General features: G+C 36.4%; 1 protein-coding gene across 1 annotated transcript in view; it reads right to left on the bottom strand.

The window, feature by feature from the left end:
- METTL15 (methyltransferase like 15) overlaps nt 1-12031 on the bottom strand; it is a 141306-nt gene that overhangs the window by 123850 nt on the left and 5425 nt on the right. The window lies entirely within an intron of this gene.

Raw genomic sequence — 12031 nt, 5'->3', positions numbered from 1 at the left:
CATCCTCAAAGGACCATCTCCACTGCCCAGGGGCTGATGCAGTATAATAGCAAGGACAGTGTATTTTCTCCCTGCTTTTCTCCCTCCCCTGGAGGACACAGAAGACAAAACTGAAATATTTATCTTCTTCACCTTTCCTCACCCTGATTCTCTATATCCTAATGGAGTCCCACATGGATTCGCAAACATTTCACATTTTTAGTGAATATTAAAACCAATTTTTAAATTAATCTTAAAAACAGAAGTTTATTTGGCTCACAACTCTGGATGCTGGGGAATCTAAGTACATAGGGCTGGCATCTACTTGGCAACTGCTGAATATATTCTAACTGAAACATGACATGGCAGAGGGCATGCCAGTGGGGATCTCTCTTCTATCTATCCACTAGTGTCCGTCTTGCAAGAACGTGACTTCATCTAATCCTAAGTACTTCCCAGAGGCTCCACCTTGGAACATCATTTCCATGTTAATCTGCAGATTGTTTCCAACGCATGAATTGGAGCAGATACATTCAAATCATTGCACAGTCCATCAATCATGCCTTTAAAGCTAAAGGCTTTTCAAGGCAAAGCTATCACTTTTAGAAAAAGCTGAGTAACTTCCACTATAGCAATGTTAAAAAATAAATATTTATACAGAAACATAATTATCTTATAAGGAAAAAAAAAAAAACACCTCAGTCTGCATTTTAATTCTGAAGCAGTGCCCAGCATGAGAAGTCAGTTCATGTTCATTCACAAAAGCAGTTTGCTATTTTTGCAATTTTGGCTTGGAGAAAAATCAAACCATTCAATTCAAAACTGTTGCTTTCACATTCACTGCTCAAAGGAGGAACCATCTTAGCAGTGATATTCTGTAGAGATAGAAAAATTGTATTCATCTGACCAGATTTTAAAGTCATTTTCAAAAAGTGGATGAGAAACTGAATCAGTTTTAAATCTTTCACTGCTTCTGTTACAATGTAAGAGTAAAACCAAAACTACAGAGATAGGACTTAGGGTGCCCTGCTGCCAGAGGGAGTAGAAAAACAAATACAGAGGAAGGAAATTCATTTAAGTCAGTTTCTCTTTTCAGTATTTTTTTAACATTTATTTTATTTGTACTGGAAAGTCAGATATACAGAGGAGGAGAGAGAGGAAGATCTTCTGTCCATTTATTTGTTCCCCAAGCGGCCGCAACGGCCAGAGCTGTGCCAATCTACAGCCAGGATCCCGGAACCTCGTCTGGGTCTCCCAAGCGGGTGCAGGCTCCCAAGGCTTTAAGCCATCCTCAACTGCTTTCCCAGGCCACAAGCAGGGAGCTGGATGGGAAGCAGGACCGCCAGGATTAGAACCAGCACCCATAAGGGATCCTGGTGCATGCAAGGCAAGGACTTTAGCCACTAAGCTATTGTATGGGGCCCTTCAGTATTTTTTAAATCTTTTTATCTGTGACAAGCATTTTGCCACTGATATCACACATGTTCACTGACTTGGCTCACGTTCCTGCTGTTCCACTTTTGGTCCAGTTCCATGCTAAAGGCCTGGAAAAATCAATCCGGAATGGCAAGTGTTCGTGCACCTGTACCCACCTGGGAGACATACATAAAGCTCTTGGCTTAAGCCTGGCCTAGCGCTGGCTGTTGCAGTCAGCTGGGGAGTGAACTAGCAGAGGGAAGAATAATTGATACCTGTCTCTTGTTCTCTCTGAAACTAATTTTCAGAAAAGGTTATTTCTTATTTTCATGTTTTATTTGAAAGCAAGAGATAGCAAAAACAATAGGGAGAGAAATGAAATTTCCATCTAGTGGTACACACCCCAAATGTCATCATTGCATGGGCTGGACCAGACCAAAGGCAGGAGTTGGCCCCTCAACTCAGGTCTCCCATGTTGCTGGCAGGAACCTAACCACTTGTGACATTATTTTCTGCCTTTCAGTAACACATTAGCAAGAAGCAGGAGTCAGTAGCACAGCCAAGACCGAATCCACAAACTCTGTTCAAGAGATGCAGGAACCCCAAGTGGCATGTCAATGCCGTGCCAAATGGTCACCCTCCTTTACAGAAATTCACACTTTATTCTTTCAAATCATTCCTATAGGTTTGCTCATTTCCCATGACAACATACACTTCTCTATTTCTAAGATTCAGGAACTCAGTGATTGTAGTCAGTTTATCAAGTTCCTTTGCTGCAGCAAATTCAAGATTTGTTCACTAAGCTGAAGACCTCAAGTCCAATCTCCTTTGTTACTACAGTTCGTCTCCTCTCTACATTTGACACAATGTGCAAAATAACTGGTAAGATTAGTAACAATGAACAAGCACAGATGGTAATATATGAAAACGCTATAGGATAGTAAAATTTTATGTAACAGTAAAATTTTACACAAGTTTACATTGTTATGATTAATAATATCCTTTTCTGCATACATTGGCCTCTTGTGGAAAATCTTCCATCTTTATAAATGTTTTCAGTATCCACTCTATTTATTTTGCTTTCCAGAAAGAAGATAACTGCTTAACAAAATGAAGGGTTCATCTTGACACTCAGTTATAAATATAGAAAAGTGCTACATAGGATACAGAGAAAATAAATAGGAAATGTGTAATATAGTGATATCTGCAGTAGTGAAGAACAAGTCAAGTGAACAGTTCATGTAGATTTAGGGAAAATAAGTAGCTACAAAAATGTGTGTTTCTAAAGTAACACTCCTCAAAAAAATATTGAGAAGCATATTGATTCCTGGTAAATGGCATTCACTTTACCAACCAGGAATAACCACTAGCACCTCCTCCTCCAAAAGAAAAGAGCAAGAGAGTTTACAGACTAATAAAAAGATGAGAGTCACAAATAGCCTTTGCACTTAGTTTATTTTAACATTTAGGTATGCTACTTATAGCTCAGTATTTTGTGATATTAGAAAGTATGAAAGTAAAATACAATGGTATGAAAACCTCAAAAGGTCAAGGAACACTTCCTAAAAACTTTTCACAAAAACATTACGGAGCTCAGAATAACAGGAAAAGACAAAAACCGATGCATCCAGCCTCTTAGAGTAAGAGTGATTACACTATTGATTGATCAGGGTCTAGTGCTTACCTAAAGAGACAATAACCAGTACCCAAGATGATTCATGTGAATGGCCTTTGTGATAAGAAAAAAAATCCTATGTTCCTGTGTCTTCTTTTAATAAATTTCCCATATCCAAATAGACTTCTGTTTCCTTCCTGGGGCATCTCTATTAACAAATCAAGAAATAACTCTTAGATAAATTTAAAACTTAGTGCATAGGACTTTTTAATATTAAACAGCATCATTTTTCTTGATCACAAAAAAACTTATGTTCTGGGTTACATGACTGGATCTTCATAAAGGTCATGGAAAATATGTATTATGAAAAATCAAGCATGGATTTCAAAATGTTCTTGCACCAAAATAAGAACATCTTAATTCTATATTCCCTTGAGCATTCAAGTACCTTTGTATTTGTACAATTATTTTAAAGTCCTAGTTTACCTTTACAGCATTACTCCCTACAGCATTCTCACTCTTTGCCATGCAACATTATTATTATACGTAATAATTAATTTACCATCTATTTACTCCAACTAATACATAAGTACCATAAGAACAGGAACATGTTTTTGTCACTTATTTGGATTCAAAACCAGAAGTTGTCAATAAATACATGTTCAGAAAGTAAAACTACCAATGAACAAACATGTAAAACAATGTTGTAGTGAACAGAGAAGTCTAAACTTCCACCTGTGGCACCAGCATTCAATACGGCCCTTTTGTGTCCCAGCTGCTCCACTTCCACTCCAGTTCCCTACTAACAGCCTGGAAAAGTGTCAGAGGACAGCTAAAGGCTTTGGGCCCTTGTACCATGTGGGAGACTCTGAAGAACGTGACAACCCCAGGCTTTGGATTGCTTCAAGCTAACCATGGAGGTTATCTGAGTAGTGAACCAGCAGATGGAAAATCTCTCTGTTTCTACTTCTCTCCATAACTCTTTCAAGTAAAAAATAAATCTTTAAAAATATGTTCTTTGTGGCTCATTCTTTACATCCCAATTCTCATATTTCAATACGTAAAAGCAAAAGCATAGGGTTAGCATTTAAACAACAGAGTATATAAAACCATAAGAAACACAATTTAAAGATATTAGGCAAAATAACAGGTACGTAAGTACCTAATGTCCTTTATTAACAATTTACTTCTAAACTCCAAATAAGAGAATTAAATGCAGTGGTAAAAATGTATTAATTCTTTGGTAGATGATGAGCTTACTAAAAGGGTGGTATCCATTCAAAAATTTGAAAGCAAAAATGTACATATATTTAATCACAAATACATATATACCTACCTATCTACATATGCACACACATCTATGTGGTAGTATTTCAAAGCAAAATTAAAAACATGAATTTCTTTTGCACAGTCTTTTAATAATACATGTTTTCCACACACTGTAAAAAAAAAAGGGCACCATTATTTTAAACAATGCCCACCACTATGCAAAAATAATCACTAAGATGTATCTTTATCTTAGTTATCAATAATAGTCATTTATAAAACTTCAAAGAATTGTTAGAGACTTTGGCCACAACTGAGTATCTTTAACTAACTAGATTTTATTCATTTATATGTATCAAGTAATATTTAAAGAGATAACCAAAAATCTCATTAGTACGTCATTTACCCATATTTCTTATAACATGGTATGAACAAGCAGTTCATCAATTACATTAACCACACACACTGCCATTAGGAAAAATATGCTAAATATACCAGTAAGCTCCATACTTATAATTCTAACCGAAGATTCCTCTAAAATGAAATTTCTGTGTTTGATATTCTGGGTTAGATGTGGTTAAAGAATACACATTAGAGTTTTGAAAAAATATTTTAAATAGAAACATTTAATACAAAGATTTCATCAATTAAATGATCAAATTAAGAACTCAATTGTTAATTGTCTATATAATAGCTTTGTGTTTACACTGTTGACTCCATAAAAGGCTTTAAATATCTTAACAAAAGCAGGCAAAATGTTCACCATTTACCAGGCAGCACACCCTCTATTTAAATGATATTAAATAATAGATAATAAGCATGCCATTAAGTAAACTAACAAAAAATATGTCATTGATAACATAGTGTATGGAATCAATCAATGATAATCAGAAGCCACAATAATGCAATTTTTAAATATCTGACAGCATTTTAAAAAGTTAATGGAAGCTAAAATTTAAAAGTTTTGTATGGTGCCAAAAATTTTAGAATTAATATGTATAATATATATAATACGTATGACATGTATAACATATATGATATATATATAACAGCTATGAGAGATATTCAGGAAGTTTATTGGAACACATATTGTATAAAGATATATGTGAATTTCAAAATTATAGACTATTTTTAATTACACTGAATACATGGCAAGATTATCAGAAGTATCAGAAGTTGTGGCATGGTATGTACAGCGACTATTGGTGACACCAATATCCATTTTGGTCACTGGTTCATGTTCTGGCTGTTCCACTTTGAATTTAGTTCCCTTCTAATTGCCAGGGAGAGCCAATAGAAATTAGCCCAAAAGCCGGCACCCTGTTCAAACCAAGTGAAAGACCTGGAAGAATCTCCTGGTTGCTGACTTCAACTCTGATCCAGCACTCATTGCTGTAGTTCTCTGGGGATTAAGCCAGCAGATGGACGCTCTTTCCCTGCCTGGCCCCCTCTCTATAACTCCTACAAATAGATAAACAAATCGAGTAATTCTTTAAGAAAGCAAAGGGCTTCCTTATAAGTCTATTTTAAAAATAATCAAAAAATTACTACATAACAGAGTCCAAATTAGCTTTACCTTCATGTCCAAATGTGCCAATAAAAGTCAATCAAATCAATGCAAAATAACAATAAGTTATCAGCTTAAGTACAAGTGAACCATCTTTTGCTTTCCCACTGGTACTATACTAGTACTGGGACTTCAAACAATACAAAGAAAAAAATTTGTTCTTAAGACAATTCTGATCTAGTGTCAATAAAGAGATAATCACAGTGCAAATTATAACTGTAAATACACTTCATAGTTGTAAAAAGGACAAGGATTTTTAGTAATAGAACAATGAGAATCAGTGCCCTTCAGGGACATGTGAAAAGGGACACTGACAAAACCCAATTTCATATTTTTGAGTGGTTATTTTTTTTTAGTGATATGGTTCTATAGGCACAGGAATTTCCCTTTCCACCACCCCCAAATTTCCTTCAAATCAGATTTTAAAATGTGAAGAAGATGATCAAAAACTAGCAAGTCACCGGGAAAAGGAAATGCAAAGTAACTGATACATACATCCCAACACAGTCCATTGCATGTTAAATTTTAATCATTGTTTTTTAGGGAAAAAGAATGCATCTCCTTGTGTTACACAGCTGATCTAGTTCCCTTAGAAAAATTTTTCTTTCAACAATTTTTTTTCACATTTTATTATTATTGCAATCATTTTATGATACAGTTCAATATTCCCTTATCCCCTCCCCAATTCCCTTCCCCCCTCCCACCCCCCAGTTCCTCCATATTATCACTAACACATAGCTCTTCATACTCAGTCATATGTTCATCATTGCAGGCATGGACAATGACAGAGAGTCCAGAATCCTATTGTTAAAATATAATATAAACAGTTTCACTGTAAGTCCATCTTTGTCTGGAAACAGAAATGCATACCACACTGCATCCTCACATCTGGTTGTTAGTCTCCATTACATAACTACTGTACATTCCCTTAAATGAAAAGTCATGATACAAAATCAACAATAGAAAGAAAAATAGAAATTCTGGTTGGAGTGGGTTCCAGGATTACAGAGACACCAAGTGTCCTATCTAGTTAGGTTGTTGGTGGTGCTGATGTTGTCAGAACCTGTTGGAAGTTAGGTCTGGGTGCCACACGGACCTATTTTGACCGGTACAATGTCACAGTCGGTATTATTTTCCTGTGAGACTTTAGACAGCTCTCGCGAGCTCAGCACATGCGCAGTTCACTGTTGTCCCCTGCAGTCCGAAAGCTATTGCCACAGTGCAAAAAATGGCACCCTACACGCTATCACAACAGTTCTTGATCTGCTGGTCGTCAGATCCGAGGGCTACCCAGACATGCCCCGGATGGAACTCGTAGAATGCCAGGTCGTTGCAGTTCGCTGAGTCAGAAATTAGCTCACTCCCTGCTCAGAGTTGCTCAGTCCTTTCCCTTGCCCTTGCCTCCTTATGAAAATGGCACCCAATTCAGCTCTTGGGGGCTTACTGGGCTATGAAATTCACTCTGTTCTCACACTGCCTGTGATTTGCTGCTCTGTCTCTGCTCCTGGTCAAATCAAATGGACCAGCAGGATGGACAGTTCTCCATCTGGGTTCACCTCCCAAGCTCCCAGTGAAAGTCCCTTCCCACCTGGTTGCTGGTGGAGTTCAGTCTGTTGTTGGAGTTCAGATCGCCCTGCTGCAGTATCAGTCACTGCAACACCACACTGCTGTGCCCGCTGCTTTCCCGTGTCTGTCAGTCTGCAGGTACCCCTCTGCTGTTGTTCTGTCCTTTCCTATTTCCTGAAATATGTCCTCTCTGCTTCATCCTGATTAAATGTTTCTCCGTCTGATTAAAGGTGTCCTTACCCTATTCCGCCATCTTTATTCTCTCTCTCGTCGTTCAACAATTTTAAGCCCAGTTTTTCCAGTTACTTGATCATATAACATCTACCACTCTGAAATTAATATTAACATATTAATATAACAATCTTGGTACCTAAGGGACATTTTAATCATTCATGTAAAACATCACAAAAACACCACCAGAGATACGTTAACCCAGACAAACACGTCTATGATTTCATGGAGGGCAGTTTACCAAGAGAGGCGTCCACTAAACAAACATTAAAATCAATAGTAATAAATTATCATAAGCACGATTCCAAGATTAGACAAGAGTGCTTCCATAAGTTTATGGAATAATGGAACTAAAAGTTAACACAATTTTTTCCACGAACTTTTTAAACGATTGATTTGAAAGGTAGAGTAATAGAGAAAGAGGCATAGAGATCTTTCATTCAGTGACTTATTTTCTAACTAACAGTGACAGGCAGGTTGTGGCAAGGCCAAAGCAAGGACTCATGGTCTCCTACAAGGGTAGCAGGAGCTCAAGCACCTGAACCACCTTCTGCTGCCTTCCCAGGAACACTGCAGGAAGTTGGATTGCAAGCAGAGTAGCCAGGACTGACACAGGATGCTGGTTTTATAAGCAGCAGCTGAAACCTATTTGTGCCACAATGCTCGCTCCTTCCATGAACTGTTCTTATACTCACAGTTTCAACTAGAGGCTCAGAGAAAGCACTAAGAAAGTAAAATTCGACTCAAAACCTGAAAGATGGTGACATAGTTCCAGGCAGAGGAAACAGCGATTGTTCAGTTCTAGACATGCTGGTTCCACTTGGCTTCTTTCTCCCGATTTCTTAGTTGTTTTTAACTAGCTACCAACGTTAATCCTTCCTATTCCAATAAGAGTAACAGCTAATGTTTATTGAGTGCATACTACTGGAAGATAAAATTCTAATTTGCATATAATCCTCAGAGTAAAGATGAGACATAAGCTCTACTTACTCATTTTACAGAGAAAAATCTGAGATTCAGCCAATAAGTTAACTGACCAAACTTCACAGCTACAGGTATTGGGCCTCATATGTCCAACATCTCCTTTACAAGTTTACAGAAGCACCAAGGCATCAAGCAAATTGAGTACAACTACTAGGAAAAGAACACAAAGCCTCCTATCTCCTCCAAACTACCACCACTTTAACTAGGCAAAAACATCCTTATTTTCTCCTGTTTTTAGAAATCTGATCAACACAGACTATGGCAAAAATTCCCAGGAAGAAATAAAACATTCTTGGACAACTGGTACAACCAAGAGGAGAAATAATTCATCTAGAATATCAAGTAGCAAAAACTAAATGAGGAGAAACAATCGTAACGTAGGTCCCTCAGCACCTCATAAGGGGAAAGGCACTTTTTTTTAATAACAAAAAAACAGTAAATATTTTGAATGTCTTTCCAAAGTTAATTACTATGTATTAAACTGGCTATGATTCACAACAAATAGCAATGATTTTGAAGAAAGTCCTTACGCAAAAATTTTATGTACTTTTTTAAAGATTAAAGAAAAATAATCACAAAGATATCCTCACTTTAATAACTACACTTACATTTTTTAAAGCTCCTGTTATGATCCAAAGTTTCATCTGTAAATTCATTGTTGAAGGTGACGTGAAAAGTAATAATTAACTGAGTGATTGATAAAAGTGAATGTATGACTCATCTCTTGCAAAGCAGAATTATTTTTGGGAAAAAGCTCAGGAAAAAGAAAAGCAAATAACAGGTTCTGAATGAAATGAAGACCTTTCCTGTCCAAGGACTCTCACTAGCTCTTTATTACTTTAAGATTAAGGGGAACAGTGATAAAGCCAGCTTCCAGACAGCAGAAAAAGTAAGAAATAACATTATCTGTATGTATAAGTTACATGAAAGTTTTCAGAGATAACATTCATAAAATTAAACTTTCTATTAAGTTACTGGAAAGCCCAACTCAAATAAGAACAATGGAAAGTCACAATAAACCAATATTACATTTGTCAGAAACTTGGACAGAAAGAAATAGCAGAATAGGTCACATTGCCGTAAAATCGCTTGATTTTATTCTATTTGGTTTAAGAAAAAAAGCAGATCCAATACTGATTTACTCTAGGAGACAGTGGTGTTTGTTTCTCTACTTTGTGGGTTATTCCAAAAATAAATACTTGGTTTAGCCACAAGGGTTCTGTGAACTGATACAACATGCTCCTCTTGATTCATGTTTTCCAGAGTCAAGTTCAAGACACCGAATTGAGTTCCAATTTTTATTAGCTGCCTCTTTTATCTCCATTTATCAATGTATAGAAATCAAGCCCTCCTTCTACATGAGTGTGTATCTTAAAAATAAAATCACAAGAACCACTATTGTAGTACAGTAAATTAAGTTGCAACTAGTGATCCCAGCATCTTATATCCCAGCGCCAATACATCTGGGAGCTGTTCCACATCTGAACAAGCCTTCTACTAGTGTATCTAGGAAAACAGGCTAGGATGATCAAAGTATTTGAAGCCCTGCCACCCATTTGCCACCTACCTTCACCCTGGCCCAGACACAGCTGTTGCGGACACTCAGAAGGTAAGCAACAGGATGGAAGATATTTCTTCTATCTCCTGCTTTAGAAATAACTAAATCTTTAAAAAATAATCATATTTCTACGCCTTTCAAAAAATTTTGTATCTAGAGATTAGTTTTAAATGCTCTATGCCTGCTTTACAAATTTTTAAAAGAAAATGAAGGGAATTTAATTTCAATAAAGCCACATTCAACACAAATTTTTAGCCAACTGAATTTTTAAGTTACACTTTAATGCATATTTTTTCAGGAATCCTTATTACATGACAACATTGAGCAAGATGCCTTGTAGATACAAACACATTTAAGAATGTTGGATGTTTTCTCTTGTGTATAAATGGCCAAAGGAAAGGATAAACAATATCATTATTATAAAACAGCCCACTTCATTTCACTTGTAGCTTTTGTGTGAGCAACACCCATTAATTCTAGCATATGCAATGCATATAGAAACTACTTCATACAACATGAGTAAATCTTAGGGGGGAATCAAATTAAGAGCTTTTTGTTTCTCAGAAAAGAGATTAAAAATAAGAAATCTAGTTTCAGAATTTTGCCAATCACAAATACAGAATACAAACTGGAAAACAAAATGGTGTATTGACAGGGTTTGGTGCTACATACAGTTGCAGATATCTACCAGAGGTCTTAGAACAGATACCCTGAAAATAAGGAAAAAGTATCATCTGTGTGCACACCTAGGTGCAGCTATAATGTACCTGTGGTTTGTTTTAAAATGGGTCATCTGTTACCAGTATGATCCCCAGCATGGCAATGCTGACAGAGGTGGGGCCTACTAATTCAGAAAAAGGAATTTATATATTTTTCAAGGGACTTAGGCTAGTTTTGCTGAAAAGTTTGCTATAAAGGAACAAAAGTGCCCACATGACAGATGTTCTCTCCTTCACACACTATCTCCCTCCATATCACTGACCACACAGTGATGCAGCCTAGTGGGTCCTATCAGGACCATTGCCAAGACATTTTGATTTTCCCTCCAAAAGTGTGAGCTGAAGAGATCTCTATCATTATTATGGAAATACAAAATGGACATACACACATTCTACTGTTTTTTCCCACTAGGATCCCTACTCACACAGCAGAACTCTTGAAACTAAGGCTAGGATAACAAGGGACATGAACTTAGATCCAAGGCTGTCTCTACTCATTTCAAAAATGATAAAATAATCAAAAACTTTCATGAGCATTCATTTAATGCTAACATTTTAAAATGTCCTTTTTAAGACTGCCATCTGATGAAACTAATCAACTCTGGAAAATTATTTGGTAGATTTTCAAAAGGTTAATAAGGTTTTAAGCAATTCCACTCCTAAATATACAGCCAAAAAAAAAAGGAGAAAAAACAAAACCAAACAGAAGGACACCTGGACATACATTCACACCAAAACTTATACCCAAAAGTTCATAGCAACAGCACTCACAGTAGCCCCAAACTGAAAACAACATAAATACCCATTATCCAGTAAACAAAACATATATCCTACAAATGGACAATTCATCTATTAAAAAGGAAAACAAATATATTTATGTGCTACAATATGGATGAAATTCAAAAACATAATGAAGGAAAGTACATTAAAAAAGTTCACATCATGTATGACTATTAACAGGAAAAGTCTACAACAGGCAAATCCACAGAGATCAGAAAAACGCTAGTAGATATAGGAGTTAAGGGAAGGAGGCCAATGGGGAATAAACCTAACATGACTGTAAGTTTTCCTAGAATGATGAAAATGTTCCTGAGTGAGATGGAGGTAGAAATTAGACCTTTTGAATATTC

Source organism: Ochotona curzoniae, unplaced genomic scaffold (genome assembly GCF_017591425.1).
Source record: "Ochotona curzoniae isolate NIBS_2020 unplaced genomic scaffold, NIBS_Ocur_1.0 contig_3432, whole genome shotgun sequence".
NCBI lineage: Eukaryota > Metazoa > Chordata > Mammalia > Lagomorpha > Ochotonidae > Ochotona > Ochotona curzoniae.
This window is presented reverse-complemented; position numbering and strand designations above follow the sequence as displayed.